The following is a 25,152-nucleotide window of genomic DNA, read 5'->3' as shown; positions in this document are numbered from 1 at the left end:
AAGTCTTTCTTCAGTTTTGCTAATGACCATGAAATGTCAGGCAAGCTAATGTTGCTTAATGTAATTTAAAAGAAAAAATGTGTATAGTCATCATATTTTTATGCCAATAGATTCATAGATTCTTTGATTGTGCCTTTAACCATCAGCACCATTTTCCCCCATTGAGAATATCAGTGAAATGTTTGAAAGGCTGTTATTTTTATGTTGTGTTTACGTTATTTTAAAGCAGAACATTAAGAATGCATATCCTAATGGGCAGTAGGCATATTGAATCTTTTGTCTTCAGAGTATGCCAATTCTGTCATCACATGACTGTTTTACATCATATTTCTCACTTTCTGTTAATCTGGTGAAAGTTTGTGCTCATCTGTATCTCAGTATTTAATTCTACATTGTTTTTCTCCATCAAGAAACATGTCACCTCTTTGACCTTCACTGTCATTCACGTTGTTATTTTATCCTTTCTGGATTTACTTCTGGGATTTGATCTGCCTGGTGACTTTGCTGCTCTTTCTGTTTTGTTTGTTCTCCCTCAGCCTCTTAGATATGTGTACATCTTTAGTACTCTTGAAAAATGTTAATCTGCAACATCCTTAAAACTTACGTTAATGCAGCACTTCCTCTATTTATTTATTTATTTTTAATTTTAGGAGTATCAGGACTTAAGGACTTTTTAAAACATTTTCTCTGACCACTTTTTGCCCCTGCTGCCTTCTGTTTTTGGATTCTCAGTCATCTTGTTAATTTATTATTTTCTTTACCCCATCATATAGCTTCTTTCTGTTGTTTTCTGTATCTCACTAAAATAATCTCATTAATTCTGAACTTTTCCCTCCATTACACTGAATTATAAAAATATAATTTTGGAATTTCACTGTCTTGGATAAAAATATTACATAATTGGAAATTATTATGTATTAAGGACAAATGGTGATAAACTGCTGTGCAAGACTTAGTACCGTAATAAAACAATGTTTGACAGGAAATTATGTGTTTGTAGGGATATATTGATTTCTCTAAGACCTTCTTGTAGACTTTTGGTAGACAAAGTTAAAAAGCTTGTGCTTATACATGTGTATATGTATGAAGAGGGATAACAGCATGTTTACATCATTTTTCCATAACTGTACAAACAAGTTTAGATTTTAGCAATTAGATTTATGTATATCAAGTAATATAGCAAGGTGGATTTTCATCCATTCTATAGATGAAAATTAACTATTATTCTTTAATATACGTTTTCCTCTTTTTTCTGAACTAAAGTGTAAACAGTGAAAAAAAATAGATAAATCTGAGGCATAAAAAGCAATGATCCCCAGGATTTTTCTTTTTATGCGTCCATGGTCTATTGAGCTGGTTATCCACTGTGCCCAAACGAAGACACACACATCCTCCAACCTGGAAGAAGTGCTCCATCTTGGCCAGTGCAGTGTATCTCTCCATCACAAAACACTGCATTGTCTTATCATGGGTGTAAGTAGGTTTGTCACATGGACATTAGCTAAAAAGTAAAATTTTCTGGCAGGTAAGGACCATATACAGATGTGTGAATTAAACTGCTGTGATCAAATGAAAACTGTGCAGGAACTAGAAGCTGTCCCTGTGCTTTTGCCTGTGATAGAAATTACCCTACACTGGAAGTGAAGTAGTTTCTTCTAGATTCAGGAAGAATTATTGCAGGTTAAGTGTCAATATTACTTTATCAAAAGTGTTTTTATCTCTTGGGCAAAGTGTTTCTTTCTCAGAATACTCCATTTATGCACCCAAGTCTTTACAGCACATATTTCCATCATTATTTCAAAGTGTGTGATTGACTCCTCTTTACAGAATAAAGCTTAATTCTTGGCATTATAAAAGCAGTGGACGTGGAACTCTTGTATTTATCTGTATGCTTACCACAAATGGCAGAGAGGTTCTGAACATCTTTATCCTATCCATGATTCAAACCTGACCTATAGGGATTGTCTCTTCTTTCTAAGTGAGAGATAATTCAATCCGCAGAATTGAACTTGACAGAAAAAAATGTTGTCGATTATGTATGAAGTTTTGAGAGATGGAATTCTATCCACTAGGGAGCATGGATAAAAACCACAAAATTCAGTTGCTATAGGGATCTTAAAGACCTCGAAAATTGGACTGAATTCTTTTCTATTGAAAGTGTAAAGCTTCATACAACAAGATAGCTCAGTTCACATCTATATTACAAATGACGTACTGTGGTAAAAGTAAATATATTTATTTTAATAGAAGACAAAGGATAAAATCCTCTACTTCTTTCTGGAGCTATAGCTACTCAATCCAGTAGGGCTTCGATTATTTGGATTCATTTTTCCAATTTATTGATTTTTTTGTATCAGAACCCTTTCATTATCCTTTATTCTGTGCAGGAAGATGCAAGAAATCAAGAATATATTTAGTTTATGGTCCGTCATGTTGTCAGAAGTTTTAGGTTTCTGTTTGTTTGGATTATGCCTCCTAGGAAGGCATCCATCTCTAGTGTGAATACAATCACAGACAAGGGAAAACTGAAGTAAAATCCAGATCCTTTGATACGTGTAGTTCAGAGCCCATGAATACTTGTATTCTCATTGTAGGAACTGTGCAGGGACTGTGTTGTCTTGCATTATCTTTTATTGAAAAGTAGATGAATCTAAACATATTTTTACCATTGTGATGTTTTAATAATATAAAGAAAACAAAAAATAAGAATCACTATTTCAGGTAAGAAATGCTAGCAATCGAAAACTCCTCTCTCTGTATGATCAGAGTGGTGGGAAAAGTGCAAACAAAACAAAGGACATGAAAACCCCTATATTTTCTGGGCTTCTAAATCAGTCATGAAGAGACAGTTATGACTGGTAGATTAAAGTAAATGATCAACAACAAAAAAGCTAAACTCTGACCTTTCGTACAAAACCTTTGGATTCAAGAGATAAACTTGTACGGTCCAAGTGTATGCTTTGTAGCTCTGGCTTCTTTAATTACTGCAGTGTCAGTTACACAGCTCTTTGAATAATTTTTTTTCTTTTTTGATATTTCCCAAGTTAACTGCTATCTTCCTTGGTCTCAGCAGAAAAAAAACATTTGGAAGACTTCATGCATGAAGTGTGTGACATTTTGATGCTTTGATCTGACTGCTCTACACACACAACTGGTTAGGTCAAAAGTGAGAACTCTTGAATGTAGTGTTCCAATAAAATGCTTATTGTATCTTTAAATATTTGTATTTGGGCATACACACAGATGTGCACATATTTTTCTGGTTTGTCTTTTATCATTTCAATATCTTTTATTTTTCTTTTACTTCTCATACCTTAAGACCAGGTAATACATTTCAAACATTGTCTATGAAGTCAAGTCCCCTTGTGCGGCACATTACTGCTCTTGGATTTCCACTGTGAGGAGTTTTTAAAACTATATATGAGTCTTTAGAACTACTCAAGGCTGGTGCACAAAGGCTGCACTTCATCACTTCTGATTTACCATTTTTATACAACTTATGCAGGTTACTACACTAACACAGTGTTTAAACATGGTCCTGAATGAAAATCTCTGTGTAGAAAGTTAACAATAAGAGAAATTATGAGAACATCTCAGTCCACTGAATACAAGTGGCAGGAAAGCAATTAATGATATTCGCTCTCTCACCACAGCGCCTGTTGTCTTACTTGAAGTTTGGACCTACTGAGGAAATACACAGTTGAGTCTTCCTAAAAACTGTGAAAAAAATGTAGCATCTTAGAAGAGAATAGTCATGATACATAATCTTTTTCAACTGCATTTGATTTATAGTCAATATGAAGTTTAAAAATAGACTACAAACATTTGGTATTATACATGTTTAAATTAAACTAAGCCTACACAAGTGTCCAACATAAACTCTTCGGTTAAATCCTAGTGTGAAAAAGGGCAGTTAATGATTTTGTTTAAAACACAGCTTTCATCTCTGAAGTAGTAGACTTTTATAATCTTGGGCTTGGTCACTAAACAGAGTCATGCATTAATATCTATTAATAACATCATTAGTATTGTAGGCAGTCATTAAATCCTTGATGCGGGTAAATATATTTAAGAAAAACTTAACACACAGCTTGCAAATAAACCTACTCAGGTTATCATTATGGGATTTTTTCTTTTTTTGAAAATAATTCCTTTCTAATAGAGTCTTTCATTCTAAAAATCAAATAATATCAGAGCAGATGCTTTAAATCTGTAGATATATGTTGAATTAAAATGTAAAAAGTAAGGCAAGTGCAAATATTGTAGCCATCACCACCATAAGATATAATTAGAACTCTATGAATAAAGAATAAGAGCAGTTATTTATCTGGTTACAGACCTCTTCTAAAATTAGCAGGGCAAAAAGTTGTTTTCCATCTGCAATATAATGATCATATGAAGAGCTGAAGAGCAGAATCAATTACCGTGATAACTTGCACCAGCTAATATAGAGTTGCCACTTTCAGGAACAAACCATTATTAATTTGTCTTTCTAATTGTCTCCTTTAAATTTGGTGGAGTCACACAGCAGTTACTTCAGAAGTGGCTTTTTGCAGTTGGCTGCTGTTTTCTGCTTATTAAGCATTCAGATTTTTTTTTCTCTTGCTCGTAAGGAAGATGGTAAATCTAATACCACGAAATGGACAGGTGTGTGTCTTAGTCTAAGTACTATTGTTTATAAAATTTTGTGAAAGTTTAAGCAGTGATGTCCTTTTTCCTGTAGAAACAAATGACTTATGCTGGAACATTTTAATAGCTTTGTATTATTTTCTGATGAGAGGTCCATTCTGATATCACAGCTGTAGTTTTGCACTTATAATCTTTTTAAATTCATTTTATGCTTTCGGGAGGGGAAGGATATTGGATCAGATGCACCTTCAGGGTATGGGATACATTTGTCGTTACTGTTAGCACACACATACCATTTCTTTGTCTGCCTGATCTTCAGCCTATTGAGGTCCCTAGAAAAACTTCTACTGGCTCAAATGATGCTAGATCAAGGTCTCAGAGAGCTGATAAATGTTATCTAGTCCTTGTCAACTGTGAAAAGAAAAAAAAAAGGCAAGAGAGAGCAACAGAAACCTGAACTACTTTTGTCTGCATAGAAAATGTCCACTTTGTCTAAAGCAGGGAAAATTTAATGGAAGAGAGTTGGATGGATTGAAAAAAAAACTGGGAGATAATAATGCCAATTTTTTCATATTTATAATTTTCATTTTTTTCCCTTCTTAATTTTTCTCCCTGAACATTTCTTGTCACCTCTTTTCTTTGTCACTTCCAGGCTCTTAAACTAACATTCAAGCTCCTTAACGTGCCATTTTTTATTTTTTTTTAATCTCAATGGTTACATTAGATCTCAGAAGTAAAATGTCTTTGGGATAGTTAATTTTTCAAATAATTCTGTGAATGACTTAAAAGTTCTACAACTTCCACTCACTGCTCAATCTTTTCCTATAAATGTCACCAGACATAATAGACAGCAACCTTTTTTCAGTAGTCCGATGAAAAAGAATGGAGAAAAATTAATAACAAATTCCTTCATTTCTTAACAAAATTAGATCATCTGGTGCTGTGATAATGTATCTGACTTAGCAGTGTAACTATTAGCTGTGAAAGTGAACTAGCTTGTCTGCTCCCACTATAGTTTACTTTACAATAAAGCATTCTTATGTCCTCTGTTTAATCTAACCTAATTTTTAATGAAAACTTGGATTTTATCCTCAGGCTGGAAAAAAATCCTCAGGTTATAGTTGTTTGTCTTTTGACATCTGCTGAAACATTTGAATTAAGATTACAGTCCTGTAACTCAAAGATACCATGTATAACAAATGAATCCACAGTGTTTAGCTGTGGTGTTCCAGGAATTACTTTGGTGTACACAGATAACTGGTCCCAAGTTAACTTGGAGGATGGTCAGGAGATAACCTAGTGCTATTAACTTTGGGTTCTTGTAGCCACAGGTCACTTGCTTCTGAAGAAAAACAGCAAGGCTTAAAAACATGCCATTACAAGATCAGCATGAAAATCCTATTAAATCTCACAGCATGTAAAGATTATATGAAGGTTACCAAGGTGCATATTATCATTTTCTACAAACACACAGAGGCAGATATACACATTTATTCTGAAGGATTTTTCTTCTACACTAGGGGAAAAGGGGAGGTGGAAAAAAAAAGGAAAAGAGAGGAAAGGAAAATCCTACATCATGGATTGTAATTTTCTGCATTACCTGCCATCACAAAATGGCAATAGGGCTGCACACTGAGTGTGGTTGCCTAACTTTGCTACATTTTCTTAGGCAGTTAATTAAACCAAAAATCTTTAACAGCAAGAGCCAAGTCACTCAAACATTGTGTTATCATGGTGCTAAGACACTTTAGAGTTGTTAATTTATCTATCTTAACCAAGTATTAACACCCTCAAATTGGTGTCTATGAACAGGAAAACAAGATTAGCCTTATGTTAACTTCTAGGTTTGTACTATGGCCTGGGTGGGAGGCTTGGCTCTCACAGGATCCTGTCCAGGAAGCTGTCAAAGCAGACTGCCTTTGCCTTCCAGGCCTGAGAGCCAAGTGCATCTTCCTTCTTTTAAAACCAAGGTACAGGGATATAGAGGAGGTTAGAAAAGCATGGGGATGTGTATGTCTGGGTTTCTTCTTAGATACCATTTCAAGTATAATTGTGAAGATTCAAATCAGATGATGCAAGAAATTTTGAGAATGATGGGAAGTATGATGGTCTCAGTTACACAACTAGCCTTCCTATTTCTCTGATAGGGATCTCTGTAACAACAGAAAGTAGTTTAGTGTTAAGATACACTCATAAGTAAAACAGGACGGAGAATCTTCATACTTCATACATATATCATCCTTTTAAGTTCAAGTGCAAAGAATTTCCTACAGAAGAAAAACCTTTATTGTCAGTTTGCCAATTCATTGTGAGAACAGGAACTCCTCATAGATGAAGCAACAGAAGTATTTTTCTTCACCGATATTTGTATTTTTTTTTTAGATATTTTTCTTTACGTTTAGTGTCCATGAAGAAATAGCAGTTTTAAAAACTTCTCCCTGCATAGTTTAGTCTGCATTCAGCCAAGATGATTTTGGCCATTTGTTGGAAATAATTAGATTATAACTTCAGTATTTTTTGACAGGTGCAATTAAAGACTAAAATGAAATAATCAAACTGATTTTCACTAGCAGAAACTGAATATAGATAACTGGAATTTAACAGCAAATGAGTTGATCTTCTGCTCAACATCATCCAGACTGTATGTGTCTGCTTATGTGCTTACTCATCTCTCTTTTTAGATGCAAACTTCTCTGGAAAGTTAATAAGGAAGGTCCTGATAAGCAATGCTGTGGATGTTTGTGATAGAAGTTGGGTCTGCTGCCAATATTTAGGTATTTAGAGCCTGTGCACCAATGCAGTGCTTATGTTTTCTTCTTCCAGGAAGTAGCTGCTTTCAGCCTTAGATTAATGGGAATAAGAAAGCAGCAACATTTAATTTTGTATAGCTAATATTTTAGAAAATAACAAAGCCATTAATGTAACATCTAATGAACTATAGAGTATAATTTAGTTACTTCTGTCTACTACGGGAGAAATAACCAAAACTATCCAGCTACTTTAAGACACATCCCTTCCTAAAGTAATTCATCAGTTCAATATGTAACCATCTTATGAAACTCATTTAACACTCTTCTCCCTTGACGCAGAATGAATTTCCATCATGCAGACAGGCTGAATTCATTTTTAACTCTTGTCATGATTACAGGTCTAACTGCACATCTGTTGTCCATTTGGTCTCTTTAAGCACATCCACTAAAGTACCAATTTTCAGGCTTTTACCCATCCTAAACTAGAAATTACCTTAAACACAACACATGCATACTATTGTACTCATATGCAGAGGCCTGTGAGCAATGAGTACAGTGACCAGTAACTTTTCGTAATCAAATAAATAAGTTTATATTATGGTAGCTTAAAAATCAGCTTTGTTTGAACAAATCAATTTGATTGGAGACTGGCTTACTTCACCAGCATTGATATTTTCCCTGGTAGCTTCCAGACACCTTAAGTAAGGTAGCCAGCAGATGGTTTTCATAAATAAATAAAACGTACACTTTATTCCATGACAACTATATTCTTGAGTATAGATTATCTTCTTGAACATGTTTTAACTAAGTCCCCAAACATTTGTTTTTCAAGATAGGTGGAATGCATTCAAATTTTAATAGCATGTTGTACATTATTCCTCTAAAAATCCTTACCACATTTTGGGAGTATCTTACTGCCATGTTCTAGACCTTTCTAAGGTAGAAATTAACACAGTCTCACTAACTTCAAGGTACCTTTTTTTTTTTAAATTTTATGATCCTCAAAGGACTCAAATGCATGTCCAGCTTTCTCCTTTATGACTATGTACTATCAGTTAAGTTGGACTGCAGTGTAGGTGCATTTAAACGTGGGCATTTTTGTCCCTGCAGTTGAGCCTTGTTTTTCATCTGATCCAGGATGGAAAATTTGTTCTATAATTCTATATCCTAATGAAATCACTGATCAGAAGCATGCAAGCAAAAATGAAATATAGCTTAGTTAAGTGAATTTCTGAGTGTCTCTTGATTTTTGTCATGTTTGACAGTTAGGTTATCAAAGATATTTACTTGTCAGCAAAGATTTGTTTCCTCATGACCTATCTTATCTTATTCTATGAATTGGAAAGGCAAGCATAATACTAAATCATTTTAAGCTGTGATGTTGAAAAGAGCAGGATTAAGGATTGACCAAAAGATCAAGCAGAAAGAGAATCCGGGACAAGAAACAGAGTATTATAAGAAAATATCAATACTGCAGAAGAGAAGAGTAGAGCTGATGCATCAGCCAAGTTTGGAGTTGAATAAAAAGACAAATAGATTTTGTGCTTTTTGAGATTTCTGAATAAATTTACTGAGAGGCAGCTGCATAATCCACTGGTCAGTGTGTGTTATGTGCTACCACTCTGCCTGTCCACAGTGAGCACGACTTACTGTGGTCATTTCAGAGACCCTGGCTTTTCAGCTCCAGTCTCTTATCTCTTGAGGTCTTCCATTATTAAACCTTGGTATCAGTCAAGTTGATAGCTATTAAAACAGTAGTACCTGAAAAACTATGACGTAGATTCATAGGATGGTGTAGGTTGGAGGGGACCTAGTTCTAACCGCCCTGCCATGGGCAGGGTTGCCAAACCTTGAACGCCTCCAGGGACAGGGCATCCACCAGTTCTCTGGGCAGCATATTCCAGTGCCTCACCACTCCCTGAATGAAAATCTTCCTAACATCTAACCCGATTCTCCCTTCTTTTAGCTTAAAGCCATTCCCCCTAGTTCTTTCACTATCAGACTGTGTAAAAAGTCAGCCCCCCTTCTGCTCATGAGCTCTCGAGTGCTTGAAAACTACTGGAAGGCCACAGTGAGGTCTCCCTGAAGCCTTCTCTTCTCCAAGATGAAGAAACCCAACTTCCAAACCTATCTTCATAAGAGGGGTGCTTAAGCCCTTTGATCATCTTTATGGCCCTCCTCTGGACCTTCTCCAGCAATTCCACATAGCTCCTATACTGAGGGCCCCAGGCCCTCATGTAAATGCTTCTTTCTAAAGCATGCTCTGGTGCGAGTGCGTGTGCGTGCGCATATGTATACATTGGATTTTAAAAGGGCAATCTAGATGTCCTTCATGTACGAGAGCCAGAAAAGCAGAAAGGGGGCATTAACGAAGCAGTAGTATCAGGGAAAATCTCAGTACTACTAAATACTCATTACTTTGAGGAGAAAGCTTGCATCAGATTTAAATGGACAATTAGATACAAATTGATGGAAGAAGCTACTGATTCACATTTATGGTAATTAGATAACATGAATCTGACAGACAGTGGCTATAGAAGAAGGGAAGAATTTCTTCTATGATTTGCCTTCTTCACTCTTTAGCATATTTGCAGATTGAGGGATGACAGATTTGTTTATTTTTAACCCCACAGAATTTTTATTCAAATTTTTCATTATTCAGCTATGGATAAGAGGTGAGTGAATATCATGATTATTGCAAGTAGACAAACACAAGGGAGGGAGAGACAGTCAAAGTCTTAACTATGATGCAACTTGTACTAAAACTGTCACAAATTTATACCTACTTGTGATGATGCTGCCTTGGATTTTTAGAATTAAAGTAAAAGCATATGAAGTAGTGCAAATGTTCAGTACAGTTTAGATACTATGCACATTTCTGTTCCTGTACTTTTAGCTCTAAGCTAACCGAAACTTATAGCAAATATTGAAATCAAAAGCCATGCCAAGAGCATAGAGAAACATGAGGAGAATAAGTCCATCTGGCTTACCACTTCTCTGTACTAACTGTTGCCACACTCACATGTATTCCTGAGTCATAAATAGTCATAGAGCCCGCCTTCTTCTAGTCATTCACTCTGGTTGTGCAGGATCTCATAATTGTAATCATGAGAAAATTGAATCTTCCCGATTTAACCTTGTGTTAAAACAAAGGGCAGTACATCTCTGTGGATATGGATAGATGTGTGATTTGATAATTGATACAAATAGCTTTATCATCCTACAGAATCTTTTAGGACACTAACATTTTTTTTTTCACTGATTGAAAAACCTCATATATAATATATATTATATTTTTATTGTTTATTAAATTTGAAAACATCCAGAAGGAGGTTGGCTGTTTTCTTCAGACTACGAACAAACTTCTGATTAAAAGCTCCAGAAAATGTCTGGAATTTACACATCATTTAACTCCCACAAAATTTCCTGAAGTGATTTTGCAAAAATTCTATGCCAAGGAATAGGACTAAAGTCATTCAGTGTCTATCAAACAGGAATACATTCCTTTAAAAAATCACTCCATATTTTTTTGTACAAAAGAAAGGTAAAATAACCATAGAATCACACACAATCACAGAATTGCAGGGATTGGAAGGAACCTCAGGAGATTTTAGAACTAAACTCTTGATTTTGATGAATTAATAATCTACTAATCAACAGGTTCAATGTATTTATCTTGTCAGTAGTTTCTGTAGCATTTTCTGTAAAGAAAGCATTTGCAAAGCCCTCAAATTAAAAATATTAAAGGTCAAGTTAACCTATATTTTTTTTTCCTTTCTGGACTAAGTTCAATCATATTTAATTCTGAATTATATATTATTTTGTTTTTTTCCTTTCTGTTTAGTACTCCTTTTGGATTGCTGCTGCATGCTCAGATGACTCTAAAGCTATAGTTAGAAAATACCTAAATATAAAATAGATGCATGAGTGCATCTTGGGAAGGTGGTATTATAGATGGAGAGCTGTCATCACATACTTCACAATTACATTATCATGTGCCCCTGTGGTGTACACCTGTGGCTTGTTGGCAAGGCATTTAATTCTAAGGACTATTGAACACTATGCATTTTCATAGTGAATCAGCGCAAACTTATTTAACACAGGTGTTTCTGTAATTTTGATACATTGGGAGATTCACAGTGTTCAGCAGTCTTCAAAATTGCTCTCTCCACCTGTGTGGTGAAGTATTTTAGCACTACCTCACTGACACTGGTAATAAGCTGTGTTATGTTAAAGTTAGGCATCTGTGTGCATTTATGCTGAGCCATGGTTCAAACACATTACAATAAAGTTCCTTATTTTTGTTATATTAAAGTAATATTCCCATCTATTTCTTTTCTTCTATGCCCAATACCCAAAGGCTGCTTGATGAGCCTTCCTATTTTCTTTTAGAGGGATGTTACCAATTCCACTGGTTCTGGAGTTTAAGGTCAAACGAATTTTACCACATTCAAGAAACACTGTATCATGAAGTGGTGAGATTACTATAATTTCCTATAGAAAAGATTTTGACAGTTACATAATTATGATATGCATTATAACAGCATCAGCAGTGCTGAGATTCATGTTGCTTTTTTTTTTTTTTCATAGAAGAATTAGGCTCTTTTCATTTCTGCTGTGAAATGGTTACGCTTGAAATGCCAACAGCAATTCAACCATAGCTTCTGCCTTGCACAGGGGAAGATGTGCTCTTCCGGAGATCCAGCAGGCACTCACTGTGGAGTGGCCAGTGCAGCTGGCAGGTGGGATCTGTGAGAAGCAGGCTCCTGAGGCACCCTTGTCAGGGCTGGTAGCTCAAGTCTCAACCCCGGGGACAATTAGTTCACAGGAATCTATGCTCTCTGTTAGTACTTGCTTTGCAGTAGATGTTGCTAGTCAGCTATCTTAGAATCATAAAATCATAGAATCCTTCAAGATGGAAGGGACTTTTAAAGGCCATCTATTCTAACTCCCCTGCAGTGAACACACTGACATCCACAGCTAGATCAGGTTGCCCAGGGCCTGATCCAGCCTGGCCCTGAAAGTCTCTAGGAACAGGGCATCTACCACATCCCTGGGCAACCTGCTCCAGTGCTTCACCATCCTCACTGTAAAAGACTTTTTCTTTATATCCAATCTAAATCTCCCCTGTTCTAGTTTGAAACTATTTCCTCTTTTCCTATCACAACAGACCCTCCTAAAGAATTTGTTGTATTCTCTCCTGCAGCTCCCCTTTAGGTACTGAAAGGCCACTCAGGCCTCCCTGGAGCCTTCTCTCCTCCACGCTGAACAGTCACAGCTCTCTCAGACTGTCCTTGTAGGAGAGGTGTTCCATCCCTTGGATCATTTTTTGTGGCCCTCCTCTGGATGCACTCCAACAGGTCCATATCTCTCCTGTACTGAGGATTCCACATCTGGACACAGTACTCCAGGTAAGGCCTCACCAGTGCAGAGTACAGGAGCAGGATCACTTCCCTTGACCTTCTGGCCTCACTGCTTTGGATGCAGCCCAGGAGATGGTTGGCTTCCTGGGCTGTGAGGGCACATTGCTGGCTCATGTCCAGCTTGCCATCCAGCAGTACCTCCAGGTCCTTTTCATCAGGGCTGTGCTCCATCCTTTCATCCCCTATCTTCCTTCTATGTAATTTGCTAGCTCCTAGTGCCTCTGTGTTTAGAAATACCTTCATTTTTTACCTGTTTAGGATATCTAGCTTTTACTTAGTATTGACCCTAGAAGGGGCAGCCAGGATTACCAGTTCCAGTCTCCTTCAGTGGTTGGAACTGTGTTTTATCAACTTTTTCAGTATCTGAATGGATTTTGAGACAAACAGTAAAAGTGGCATCTGATAAACTGTGTGTTAAATATCGCTGTGCTTTACAAAAAGGTGTGTGCCTTAATTTTTATTTAGAAAGATTCTTCATTTTTTCTTAGTCTTATTCTCACAAAACTGAAGCATCCCCAAAAATTTCACCAGTGGTTGAAATATTAGAGATCTGTGAAAATTCTGTTTAACTAAGCAGTAGGCCATGAGATGAGTCAGGCAACCATAAGAGGTTGTTTTGTTGCTGTGTCACTCCTGTTTCACTGTTGTATAACCTTAGCGATTTCCCTGTAGCTAAATTAAATTAGCTTAAATTAAAATGAAAGAAAATTTAAAAGAAAAAAAAAAGAAAAAATGTAAAAAGAAAAAGATCTTCAAAAGCTAAAATTTCAAAGTAATGCAGAGAATATGGTCCAATGTGAGAGCTGATATTTCAAGGACTATCATAGCAAGTGTGGCAGAAGGCCAGCATGGATCAGCAAGGAACTCCTGATTGAGCTCAAAAAGTTAAGGGAAGAACACAGAAGGTGTAATACAGAGATGGGTTAGCCAGGAGGAGTACAGAACCATTGCTCAAACATGCAGGGATGGAATCAGGAAAGCCAAAGCTCAGCTGGAGCTGGAAGCAATGAATGATGTGAAGGGCAGCCAGAAGAGCTTCTGCAAGCACATTGGCACCAAAGAGAGGCAAAGGAAATGTGGGTCCAGAGCTCAGTGGATCTGGAGAGCTAGTGGCAAATGACAAGGTGAAAACCATAACACCTAATTTTAATTTACCTTATGTTGTCACTGGCAAGGGTACACCTAAGATACCATAGAGGAAGCACTCTAGGGTCCTGAAAGAGCTAGCTACAGTCCTTGCGAGTTTGTAAAAAGGGAAATAATAGTAACATCTTGAAGATGAGGAAGAAGAAGAATCCAGGGAGCTACAGGGTGTTTGGCCTCATTTTATGTCCTGGGAAGTCTTCATTAACAAACTAAATAAATCTACAAAGTACACTTTCTGTATGTTTCTGGACTATAGTGACCTGAAGAAAGGCTGGAGGGAGGGATGCTATTCAAAAGGCTTCACAGACTAGAGAAAATTGATGACAAGAACCATATGAAGTTCAGCTTTGGTGAATAAAGGCTTCTGAGATGGAATAAACCTATGCAGCACGTCAGATTTGGTGCCAGATGGCAAGAAAACAGCTTTGCAGAATGCAGGACTGGAGATCCAGATGGACAACCAGTTGAACAGGAGTCAACAATGAAGGCCATCCACATACTTGGATGGGTTAGAAAAGGACGACCAGCAGTTCAAGAGAAGTGAATCTTGTCCCCTACTCAACTTTTGCGAGATCACGCACGAAGTTTTTTGTTCACATTTTGACAAAAATGTGTATGTAATGTACAACAGCACTGAACTGACATACCACTGTGATAATATACTCAAGGTGAAGCCAGGCTTTTCTTGGAGGTGCAAAGGGGAAGAAGGAGATGCAATAGTTGCAAGCTGGAATATGGGAAATACTGAGAAGATACAAGGAAGACTTCTCACTGTAACAGTTTTCAAACAGATGGAGCAGGTGGCTGGAGAAGCTGGGATTCTCTGCTCTTGGAGGTACCTAACTCAGGTGGACACCATCCTGAGAAACCTAATCGGAGTGGGGAGTGCCTTGAGTAGGAAATTGTACTGGATGGCCTCTGATGTCCGTTCTTATCTGTATATGTTCTATGATTCTGTATTAATGCTCAAGAAAGGCTTTATAGAATGTAATGCTAAGGGAAGATATGCTCAGAGTGTCAGAGATGCTAAATTGCTCTAATTCTGTTGTAAAATTTACATACTACATATTTTACTGTTAGTAGAAAATTTACATCATTCTCTTGATCGGAAAGAATCCCTTTAACTCCAAGATATATGTAACATTAAGGTCTGCTAAGGTCTTTAATGCTAAGTGTGGAAAAGCTAGTTTCCATATAGAATACATTTTTAAAAATACCTTGTTTGTTTTTTTCATAGCGAAGTGTTACTAAGTACACTATAAACCCAGTGTTAATAAATTTAACTTTAGAAAAGAGAGAAATTAGATCTATCTAGTTTTAAATAATATTTCAGTAAAAATATTTACAAGCAGCTGGCTTAGCAAAGAAATTAGGGTGATAAGTGATCAATCTCAATGTAGTTCAGCTAAAGGCCTTAAAGAAGCATCAAAAACAATGAGTACATTTTTATAGCACACCACCCAGTTGACTGTTTTCTAATTTGCTCAGCCTAGTTAAAAGCAAACAAACAAACAAAAAAAAACCAATCCTGACTCCTGAGCCTCCTCTAGTGTCCTAAAAACAAAAACAAGTCATGCATACTCAAATCTAAGAATGACAACATACAGAATCTTTGATAAAATGTACATCTTGCCAAAGAGTTCTTTTTAAACCTACACTTACTTTTTTCATCTTCTTAATTTTCAAGGTACTTAATGAAAAGTTCTAGTTGGATTCACATCTCTGTGTGTTTTGCTGTGTTTCTGCCTGGTATAATGGTATAATAACTCACTGCAGTTTTATGAATGCTAGCAACAATGTTTGAAACAGCAAAAGACAAACAAGGAGACTCACTCCCACTTTTCTGGCTCTTAGCAATTAGCTAGTTACATTTATCTTGTGTATAGTAATGTCTCAAAATTGAAGAAACCAATTATTAAGGTAGTTTATATTTTATCGTGGGTCCATTTGCTAAACTGATACTATAGAATTTTAGTGATCCCGTATATTTCTAGGTAATTATTTCAGTGAATAATCTGCTCATTTTGTCAGAGACCTTAGAATTGTAGAATACAATTTATATCAGACTACATTAGAAATCTCATTAGTGTTTTGAATTTTTCTTTTCCAGTAAGTTGTGTGTGCAATGACAGCAGAACTGAATCAATATTTGATTTTATTAATGTGTATTTTTCCTGCCAATTTTAATTCTACTACACTTTAAAAAAAAAAACCAAAACAACAACAACAACAACAACAACCTATGACTTCAGTAGAAAAGCTAGAAAAGCTCTCATATTTTCTTGGGTCAGGACTTTTTTTTTAATGTGCATATGTACATATAAGTCATAAAGAATTAACATAATTATATACCTTTCTCACTTTTCATCTTAGAAGCAAATGTCAGAAAAAATTAAGGACTGTTGAAGAATAAGGCAGGTTCGTAAAACTGCTATGAACCCTGTGAACCCTATGCAGTTCTAATGACTTTGAATGAGGACTTCTTTAAAAAATCCACGGAAGTCAATAAAAATAGTTCTTGTCTTTTTAATTTTAATTTTGCATACCTTAACATAACAGCTCAGTTTGGATCCCTATAAGACTTACTTAAGGAAGATATTTTGGTCACCTAGGCACTGAAGAAGGAAATGCAATTCTGCCTTACTTTGACTTCAGTAGAAAATACACTCCTCCTCCTCCCCGACCAAGTTCCCAAATCCAACTAAGGAATAGCGAATTTACAGTTATTCTCTATTATTGTATTTGGGGTGGGGGGGTGGGGGGAGCAAGGGTCAGGATTTATACTACTGTAGTCTTTTCAGCCCAATCAAAGCAGGAGTAACATCATGCAACTTGTTTAACTGTGCAATTACAGATGTATATATCTAATGACAAAACTACAATTTATCAAAGCAATATTTTTAAGTCCTTTTCCTTTTCTTTATATGCAGATATTAATTAGTCTAAATATTTTCTTTTAATCTGCCTTCAAGTGAAAACTAGTTCCTAGTTAGTAAAAAATGACAAGTCTATTTCTTTTTTTCCAGGGAATGGGAAGAAACATTCATAATGACCTCCTGCTTTGATATGAAAAGGCATCTGAACTGAAAATAGTTCATGTTTAATGAAATGTGTAGTCAAGGTCAGAGTAATGCTGTCTTTTTAGTCTTAACTATGATGAATTAACTCCTCCTTTCCATCTCCACCCAAAAGTCAGAAAAGGTCCTTACATTACCTTGAAGCAGCAATAATGGTGTTATATTTAAAATACCAAACTCAAATGTTCTCTGTTTTGTCTGAATTTCAGGCCAGGTGGCCAAAAGATAATATGACAAATTTGGGAAAGAATTTCCTACTCCTTCATGCTTTCTGAGCTGATTCATTCACTCCTCCATAAAAGTTGACAGGCAAAACAGAAACAATTCTGAAGGAAAAAAAAAAGTAAAAGATAAATCTAGAAGAAGAAAAAGTAGAAAAGGCATTTTTCAGACAAACAGTGTCATGTCAGTGAAAAGGGTCAGGTTCCCAAGCCTAAACCTTGATATGCTTGCGGAGGGGTGAGTTTTAAACTGTGAGAGGGATTCTCTGATCCTCTGCAGAGCCATGATATCTGGCATCTGCCCCAGAGAGAAGTGGGAGTCTGAGAAGTGCCAAGCAGTTTCAAAGTCATAGTCTGGCTGATTTACAAACTTAAAACTGGTTACTCTCTTTGAATATCTAGTGCTTTTGCAAATCTGCCATAATTTTTAAGTATACTTTGTAAATATTTAAGCATTTTGTAAAACTTTCCACTGCAGGTAGAAAATAAAGAATTGGGATTAAGGTATTAAGTTAACAATTTCCATCAGAACAAAATTCATTAGAATTGATGTAAGGCAAGGAAATTACACTCTTCTGCAATTCTGCTCAGTGAATTCGGAGACAAGATTGATGTTTAGTATAAGTATGGTTATTGATCAAAATCAGGTTTTTACATTTGTGCTTCCCTTTTGGTTCCAAAATGGATTGCAACAAAACTTACCATATTTTCTTTCAAGGATAATGCTTATTGTTTGTTGCACTGTGTCCTATCATGCCATTCACTCCAATGGGTAATTTTTTGCTGCTTTTTGTTGTAGCTGTAAATATTTAACGGTGGAATATGAAGTAGCAAGAATGAGTAGCAAACTGTTTATTTCCAGCACTCATTTTAAGAAACTTTAGCAACCTAATAATAAAATTCAATCTGAGAATGCTAAGCACTTGAATTTGGATCCCAAGTGGTCCATTGGTCTAGAGAAATGGACCCAGCAAATCATTCTGACTTTTCTATTTTTTCCTGATGATAAAACAAACAAGACACTAGAAAGGCAACCTGGGGTACAGGGTAGGCATTCCTGTTGGTGTACCTGAGAACTATCTGAAAATGAAAGAAAATCCTCAGTTGCTGTTGGTGTGAATAATATAAAAAAAAATGACTGATTGCTTTATTATATCTCCTCAGAAGGTAACAATAAATTCTAGAACTACTGTGAAACCTTCTCATGTCTATAAGCTCCTCACTCACCTGTATTGCTCCTACTTTGTATCAGTGGAATACAGAACAAAGCCATTCCCTGTTTTTCCACACCCATCTCCCTGCCCTCTTATAGTGGACAACAATCATCAAAAACAAATTTTTCAGAAAACTTTCAATGTCCATTTCTTCCTTATCCTTTTTCCATCTCTTACTTGTTTTTCCTCTATTGCTTGCTGGCAAATGGCTCATTTGGTGAGGTTGTTTTCACAGAAATGCTGTGTTTAGGAGAGCAAAAATGGTGACAATATAAAATAGAGCAGTGAGGCCTCTCTTTATTTCTGTGTTATTATTGCTGTAATTGTTATTGTAAAAGACAGGAAAAGCAAAAATATGAAATATGTTTGTGCTAATTATATTCTCGCTCTAGTCTGCATGTGTGGCTCTCTGCTGCAGTAAAAGAACTCAGGAAATGAAGCTCGTGGGAAACTGGATCGGAAGGAAGAGGTAAGGAATAAGCTGCTCCAGGCAAAATATTTTCACATATCATTCAAAGTATATGGGAAAATATTGTAGTAACAGTTACAGATCATTTTAGCATTAAGTTCATCTAGAGCTTCCACATACAGGGGTCACTGGGGAGGAATATTACAGCTGCAGATAATGATGTTGTTCATTTCAGGTGATGTAATGGGCCCAGACAGTGGAGAGTATGACAGCCTTTTGCATTTGACAAAGTGAGGAACTTCCGTTATCTAACTAGAACTACATTTTCTGTAGCTGTGAAATCTTATTATCAGCAGAGGTATGTGCTATTTGTGCCGTCTTAAAGTGCTATCCAAATGTTCTTTTCATAGTGGAGAGGATAGATTATTAAATAATTAGGTTTTTACCAATCTTTTTGTATGTAAACTGAAAACAAGAAATTGTCCCCATTTTACCTGGTTACAGGAAAGGTCAGCTGAAGTTTGCTTCTGTTTTTTGAACTGTGCTTGGCATTCTCTTCTTACCACCTCTCTGCTCTATAAATCATTGCACACTGAAAGGTCAGAAGCAGAGAGAAGGTAAGATACCAGGCTAAATAAGGAGCAAAAGATGCCTCTCCTCCTGGAAATTGTCAGAGCAGAAAGGGAAATTCTAGAATCCTTCTGGGGTTGGAAAGAAGACCTGAGATATTTGAAATGTTTGGATTATAGACTGTACGATTCAACTGGTTGGATTCAGCTCACATCCTTGTATAAATAAAGGAATTAGCTTGGTGTAAATCTGTCCAAAGCCACAGAAGAGTTACAGCTGACTTTTTTTTCTTTTAATCTGTGCTTATTCCTACTTACAGCATGTGGATTTTTCCTCCCTGTTCTCTTTTCCTTTATCTGACCTAACCTTTACTTGTGTCCTTGAATATGGGAAAAGACAGAAGTGAATTGAAATGAGGATGTTTTTTCGCCATTTTCTTCACCATTTTCTTATTCACTATAATTTTACATAAAGCATTTTTAGACTTTGTTTCCTCAGAAATATGGAGCCAAAGTTAACCATTAAGTTTTCTAACCCACTGAGCAAAAGACTGCTTTACAAAAAGAGTGGCAGTGTTTGACACAGTGTTGATTGCCTAAAGAATTAATACCTCTTGAAGTGGCGTTCTCAATCTCCTTTGCATGCAAAAGCTTTGGTAAGCAAGTGTAATTAAATGAAAGAGGTTAAGATGAGGGAAGGGGCATGACAATAAGGGAACTATCTTCCTTTAAAAACTGGAAAACTTCATTAGAAATGGAGGGAAATTTTTTTTACTCCATACATATTTTGATTAGATATTTCAAATTAGTAAAAAAGTTTGCTAAGTAGTGTTACTGGGGAGCTTGACATCAAACTGAACATGAATTCATGAAGCAGAGAGCCTGAAACATTTTGTTCACATAAACTGAGCAACTTCATATATGTCTTTGCAATGTTTTGAAGTATCTGGCTGATACACTCACCTTCTACCCCCCAGACATGCCTGTAGCTGCATAAATAAAACCAAAGTAGTCAAACAAGAGCAACTATAAATAAATTATTATGTTTAATCCATGTTTTTCTGAAAATCACTACACTACCTCACAATTCTGAGTTAGATGTCACCATGGCCTTTTCACAGGGACTTTTATGGGCAAACTCACCTCCAGCAAATACCACAGCAACCTTGGTTAGACATTCATAAGTTAAATCCAGCAACTTGCAAATCGAGATCACTACCCTGATGGAGTGACTTTAGCACTATTCAAAGAATTTACATGGTGGAGGAAGGAAACGATTTTAAATGTGGCTATGTCTGATGGTAAGGCTAGGTGTAATGAATGGCATGTGTTCACCTCACTAAGACAAGTGCCCTCAGTTACTGTTGTGGAAAACATATGAAACACTTAGTAGTCCAGTCCTGTGATTACATTTTTTGCTTGCAGATTTGCTGGAAAACTGATTTTTCATGAACACAATAAATTATGGTAATAATTTCAAAATTTATTGAAACGTTACCTCAACAAAATAGTGTTACTTCAGAATATATGTAACCTGCAAGAGTTCAAATTTGGAACCTGTTATACTCGGTGTTGAACAAATGTGCAAGCAGTAAGGTAGGAAAGAACATCTAAAATAAGGAAAGCAAGTGCTTCTACTGGTAAATTTAGAGATCTTTTTCTCAGAATTAGATCTGTAGAGGTGTTAGCACAGGACAAGTACGACTGTGTACATTCTTACAGAGACCATGCATGCAAATGAAGTACTTTGAATGTACACATGTACAGATTGGTAAAATATACTGATATACTCTATGTAAATTTATAATTTGCACTGATAAACACAGATTGTCTTGAGAGATTCAACTGGGTTTGAAATATATCTTCCTAATCTTTTCCCTTAGAAGAACTTCCTTGAAGAAGACAAAAGAATTGTAAACAAATGAACAAAAAAAAAGCCAAGTTTCATTAGAAAATAAACCAGAATTCTTGATTTCTTACACCATGAAAAATTAAAATGAGTAGGTGAAACGAAGCAGAAAATTTATGGAAGATGTTGCAGACAGCTCCCTCTGCTCTGCCCTTGCAAGGCAGGTTGTTACTTTTAGACTTAATACCTGAGAATTTCCAGATTGCAGCATGCCTTCCCAGTGTACTCTGCCCCTGGAAAAGAGCTCTTTCCATCCCATCTGAGATGCAGCTGTACTCCCCTTGCCAAGCTCCTCGTCTTTCTGTGGCCAGTAGCCTGCTACATCATAGATGAGATTATACATTTTCCTATTTGACATCCCTCAAATTTGGAAGGTCTCTCCCTCAGCAGAGTGAGCTAATACTCACAGTTTACCTTTCCTACAACAGCAATCCTTTCTTAAGGGCACACGAAACCCAAACAGAAATGATATGTCCCTTGTTCCCATGAGTAATCTTCTTTAACAGGCTGAAAAAAAATTAACTTCCTTTCTGTAGAGTAAGCTGAATAAGTGTCAAGAAGAAAATAACTTTCTTATTGCTGTTTTATACTATGTATTAACAACATTCAGCCTAAGGAGCAAATACTTCTTTTAGGTATATTTTTTTTCTTTCTTTAGAAACAAGAAAGTTGCACAGGCATGGAAGTAGTCACAGGGGTGAGGTGGCTGTTCATTTTTTCTGTTTGTTTGTTTCTCTAGCAAGAAATTATTTAACTGCTGAGATCTACTGCAGAATATAAAGCAATGCAAGAACTCTGGAGAAGCACAGATACCAGTGCTATATGGCAGATAAAATAACTATCAGATACTAGGCTAAAAAACTTAAGGCTATATTAAACAGTTATTCTTTTAACAAAGTAAGCCAAATTATAGCCCTTATATTTTTACTAGAAACATGAAAAGAGCTAAGTGTAAGCATTGAAAGGAAGATTTTCAGTTTTATGTCCACCTTTGTTTTTAATTTTTTTACTCCTATAGCTGTAAAATATGAAAAAAAAAAAAAAGGTAAAACTAATCCTTTGAATCACCGTAGTGTCTGTGACTGCTTATTTTGGGGAAAAGAGGATGGAACAATTAGGCTTCTCATTTTAATCTTCTAAGCTAAGATCTCCTATGCAAAGCTCTTTTCTGAAATGAATTTTCAAGGCTGACTATTTAAAGATTAGCAGTATTTTCAAATGAGAAAGCTGGCATAGCATTCACATGTACCAGCACAGTGTGCAGAGAGTACATGGATGGTGATACAAATAAAGGCAGGAAAAACTGAGAGCATTCAAAGGTCTTTTAAACCAAAACAGAGGAAACTGTACCTTGAACAAGTGGATATGTGTTTTAATGAGTATTATTTAACATTATCGGTTTTTTTTATACAGGGCAGTGCCATACTCTTCCCATGCTGCTGATGTCAGAGCACAAAATCAACTCATAAACATGATATAGCCCAGAGGAGCCTGTCAGATTGCTTCAACTTTGTAATGGGTAGGATTAAACCAGTGAACTGAGGACCATCCCTCTTGTTTCTTTGCGCACTCACATCTTTTACCTCAAATGAAGATCTACTGTGGGAAAAAATATATTCTCTTTTCCATTTGATTTCCCTATCTGTTTCAGGTCATGTGGGTAAAGCATTACACAATGACAGTCCCTTCTGTGCTTCATGGTGCCAGTAGAATATGTATGTTAGCACACACATACTCATATAGTCCAGATTTCATCTTTATGACTGCACCATAGCAGAGATCCTCTGAGATCACCTTTATCAAAAAATAGATAATTAGAGAATAATACTGGTATTGCTGCTACAGACAATTTCTATTCTCCTATGCGTTTTAAAGGGAATTTTAACTCAGTTCACCTTCAAAGCAATCTGAAAATCATTGGGAAATATAGTAGGCTATTTTCATGTAATAGAGTTACAGTTAAATAAATGTAAAGCTAAATTTGTTTTTATGATTCATTTTATTTACTTATTTCAAAATATTCTTCTTAAGATATTCTTCTTTAAAATAAAGAAGCTGAAAGGACTGTTCTATTCCTGTTGCTTCTGTTTGATCTTCAACTTTAATTCCCTCTAGCAGAAAAAAAGTATAGTGTTCCCATGGGGTACTAAAGCTTGAAAGGAACAAGAAACATGTTAGTAATAAAAAAAATTAAAAAGGACTATATTTCAGGTTGTAGGAGTGCAAGGAAAATAATTTCTTACATGAACTGTTTATCATCTCTTGTGAATGACAGTTCAGGAGACTGCATATGTTCTTCTCCTACTTCATAGGAATTATCAAGGAGTTACAAATGAAGGCTGTTTTGATAGCTAACCTAATAAAATTCCAAAGAGTAGGGGTGGGCGACTCAAGCTGACATTTTGAGATTTTAGAGGGAGGTTTATGCGTGGAAGAAGGAGGAATGTCAGATTTGCTACAGACAGAAACTTAATTTCTTTGGTTTGGATGAATTCCAAGCAGAGCTAAGGCGTTTCTACAATCCTATTTCTTACACAAAAGCAAACAATTTTCTTCTGTTTACTTAAGCACACAGAGACAAGAAAAAATCCAGAGGCTTACAAGATCACAGCTGTCTGTTCTTCAAATACTGGTTCAAACCTCTGATGAAGTGTAGGATTGTCTGCTTTCTGTGGATCGTAGGTTAAAATGAATCAGGCTGTAAGCAGGACATAATTTCTATAAGGATGGAGCTTCCTGGCTGAATTAAAAGACAAATAAAAATGCATAGTTTATTTAGTTTGTATGTTCTCATTTCCCAAATACTTCCTAATTCATCTAAATCAGAGCTTGAGTTCAGAGGCCTTTAAACCAGATGATACAGTCCTTTAGAATTACAAGCAATTAAGAGTTAGTTTGCAGTAGTTTAAAGTCTCTCTTAATTTGCCACTTCCATATTTTAACAGCCTGATGCTCTGATTACTTTCATCATTTGTCATCACCCAAGTGTGAAGCTCTGATATAGATGGTCACCACTTCTACTGTCCTCATTAAGATTAGTTTACCAATTAAGAGCTGCTTACATGAATAGAGGTTGTTAGACCTGCTCTTGTCATTCACCTTTCTGCACTTTTTGTGTCCCTCGTCTATAAGCAATTTTCTCCCAGTCAGCAAGGAAATTATCTCAGCATATCCTTTGCAGTACCGTTCACATATGGAGAATAGGCTATTTGATTTGGACCTATGGAACAGCAGGCTTGAGTGAGACTGGTTCAGCATTTGCACAGAATATAGTAATAGTCCTGAGAATATTAGGTAGAGAGAGACTAACCTGTCCAAAGTGGCATGTTTGTGAAGCTGCGGAAAAGCTTATGTATTCTCAGGTGGGCAAATGACTACTTGAAATAAAGATATAACTGTGAACATCCAACAAACTTCATTGTCAAGTAGACTGAGGACTCGACAGAAAAATCTAGCTTATCATAGATCTCTGGAAAAGCATTCATGTCAACAGAGTTTTGCATGTTCTGTACCTCCCTCCTCTCCTCAGTTGTCATAAGATATTCTCCTCAGTTGAGTTGCTGTGGATATTTTGCATCTCAGAGCTCAAAGTTCTTGGATTTGTTTAGTGTAGGAAGACTGGAAATGACAGATAAGATAATGTTAGTAATGTAAGAGTTTTGAAGTACTGTCATTTTATATTGATTTGTGTAACACATGCACCTGTCACCTTTACATTTTAATAAATTCTAGTATGAAAGTTGTAGACCTACAAATACACAGACTTGCATAGAGCTTGGTATATGTTAGCATATTGGCATGCTTG

The 25,152-nt window shown here is 36.1% G+C and overlaps 1 long non-coding RNA gene across 3 annotated transcripts; it reads left to right on the top strand.

The window, feature by feature from the left end:
• On the top strand, positions 12,740 to 23,399 carry LOC110395007. 3 transcript variants are annotated; one of them, XR_002436096.1, is made up of 4 exons: positions 12,740 to 12,790; positions 18,853 to 18,929; positions 19,105 to 19,227; positions 22,761 to 23,399. It is a non-coding gene; the product is annotated as an uncharacterized LOC110395007 (long non-coding RNA). The 3 variants fall into 3 exon arrangements; XR_002436097.1 differs by lacking the exon at positions 12,740 to 12,790 and adding an exon at positions 16,833 to 17,069; XR_002436095.1 differs by lacking the exon at positions 12,740 to 12,790 and having other exon boundaries at positions 17,080 to 18,929; positions 22,761 to 23,397.

Source organism: Numida meleagris, chromosome 2 (assembly GCF_002078875.1).
Source record: "Numida meleagris isolate 19003 breed g44 Domestic line chromosome 2, NumMel1.0, whole genome shotgun sequence".
Lineage (NCBI taxonomy): Eukaryota > Metazoa > Chordata > Aves > Galliformes > Numididae > Numida > Numida meleagris.
The sequence above is the reverse complement of the archived record's forward strand: the minus strand, read 5'-3'. Positions and strand labels throughout refer to the sequence as shown.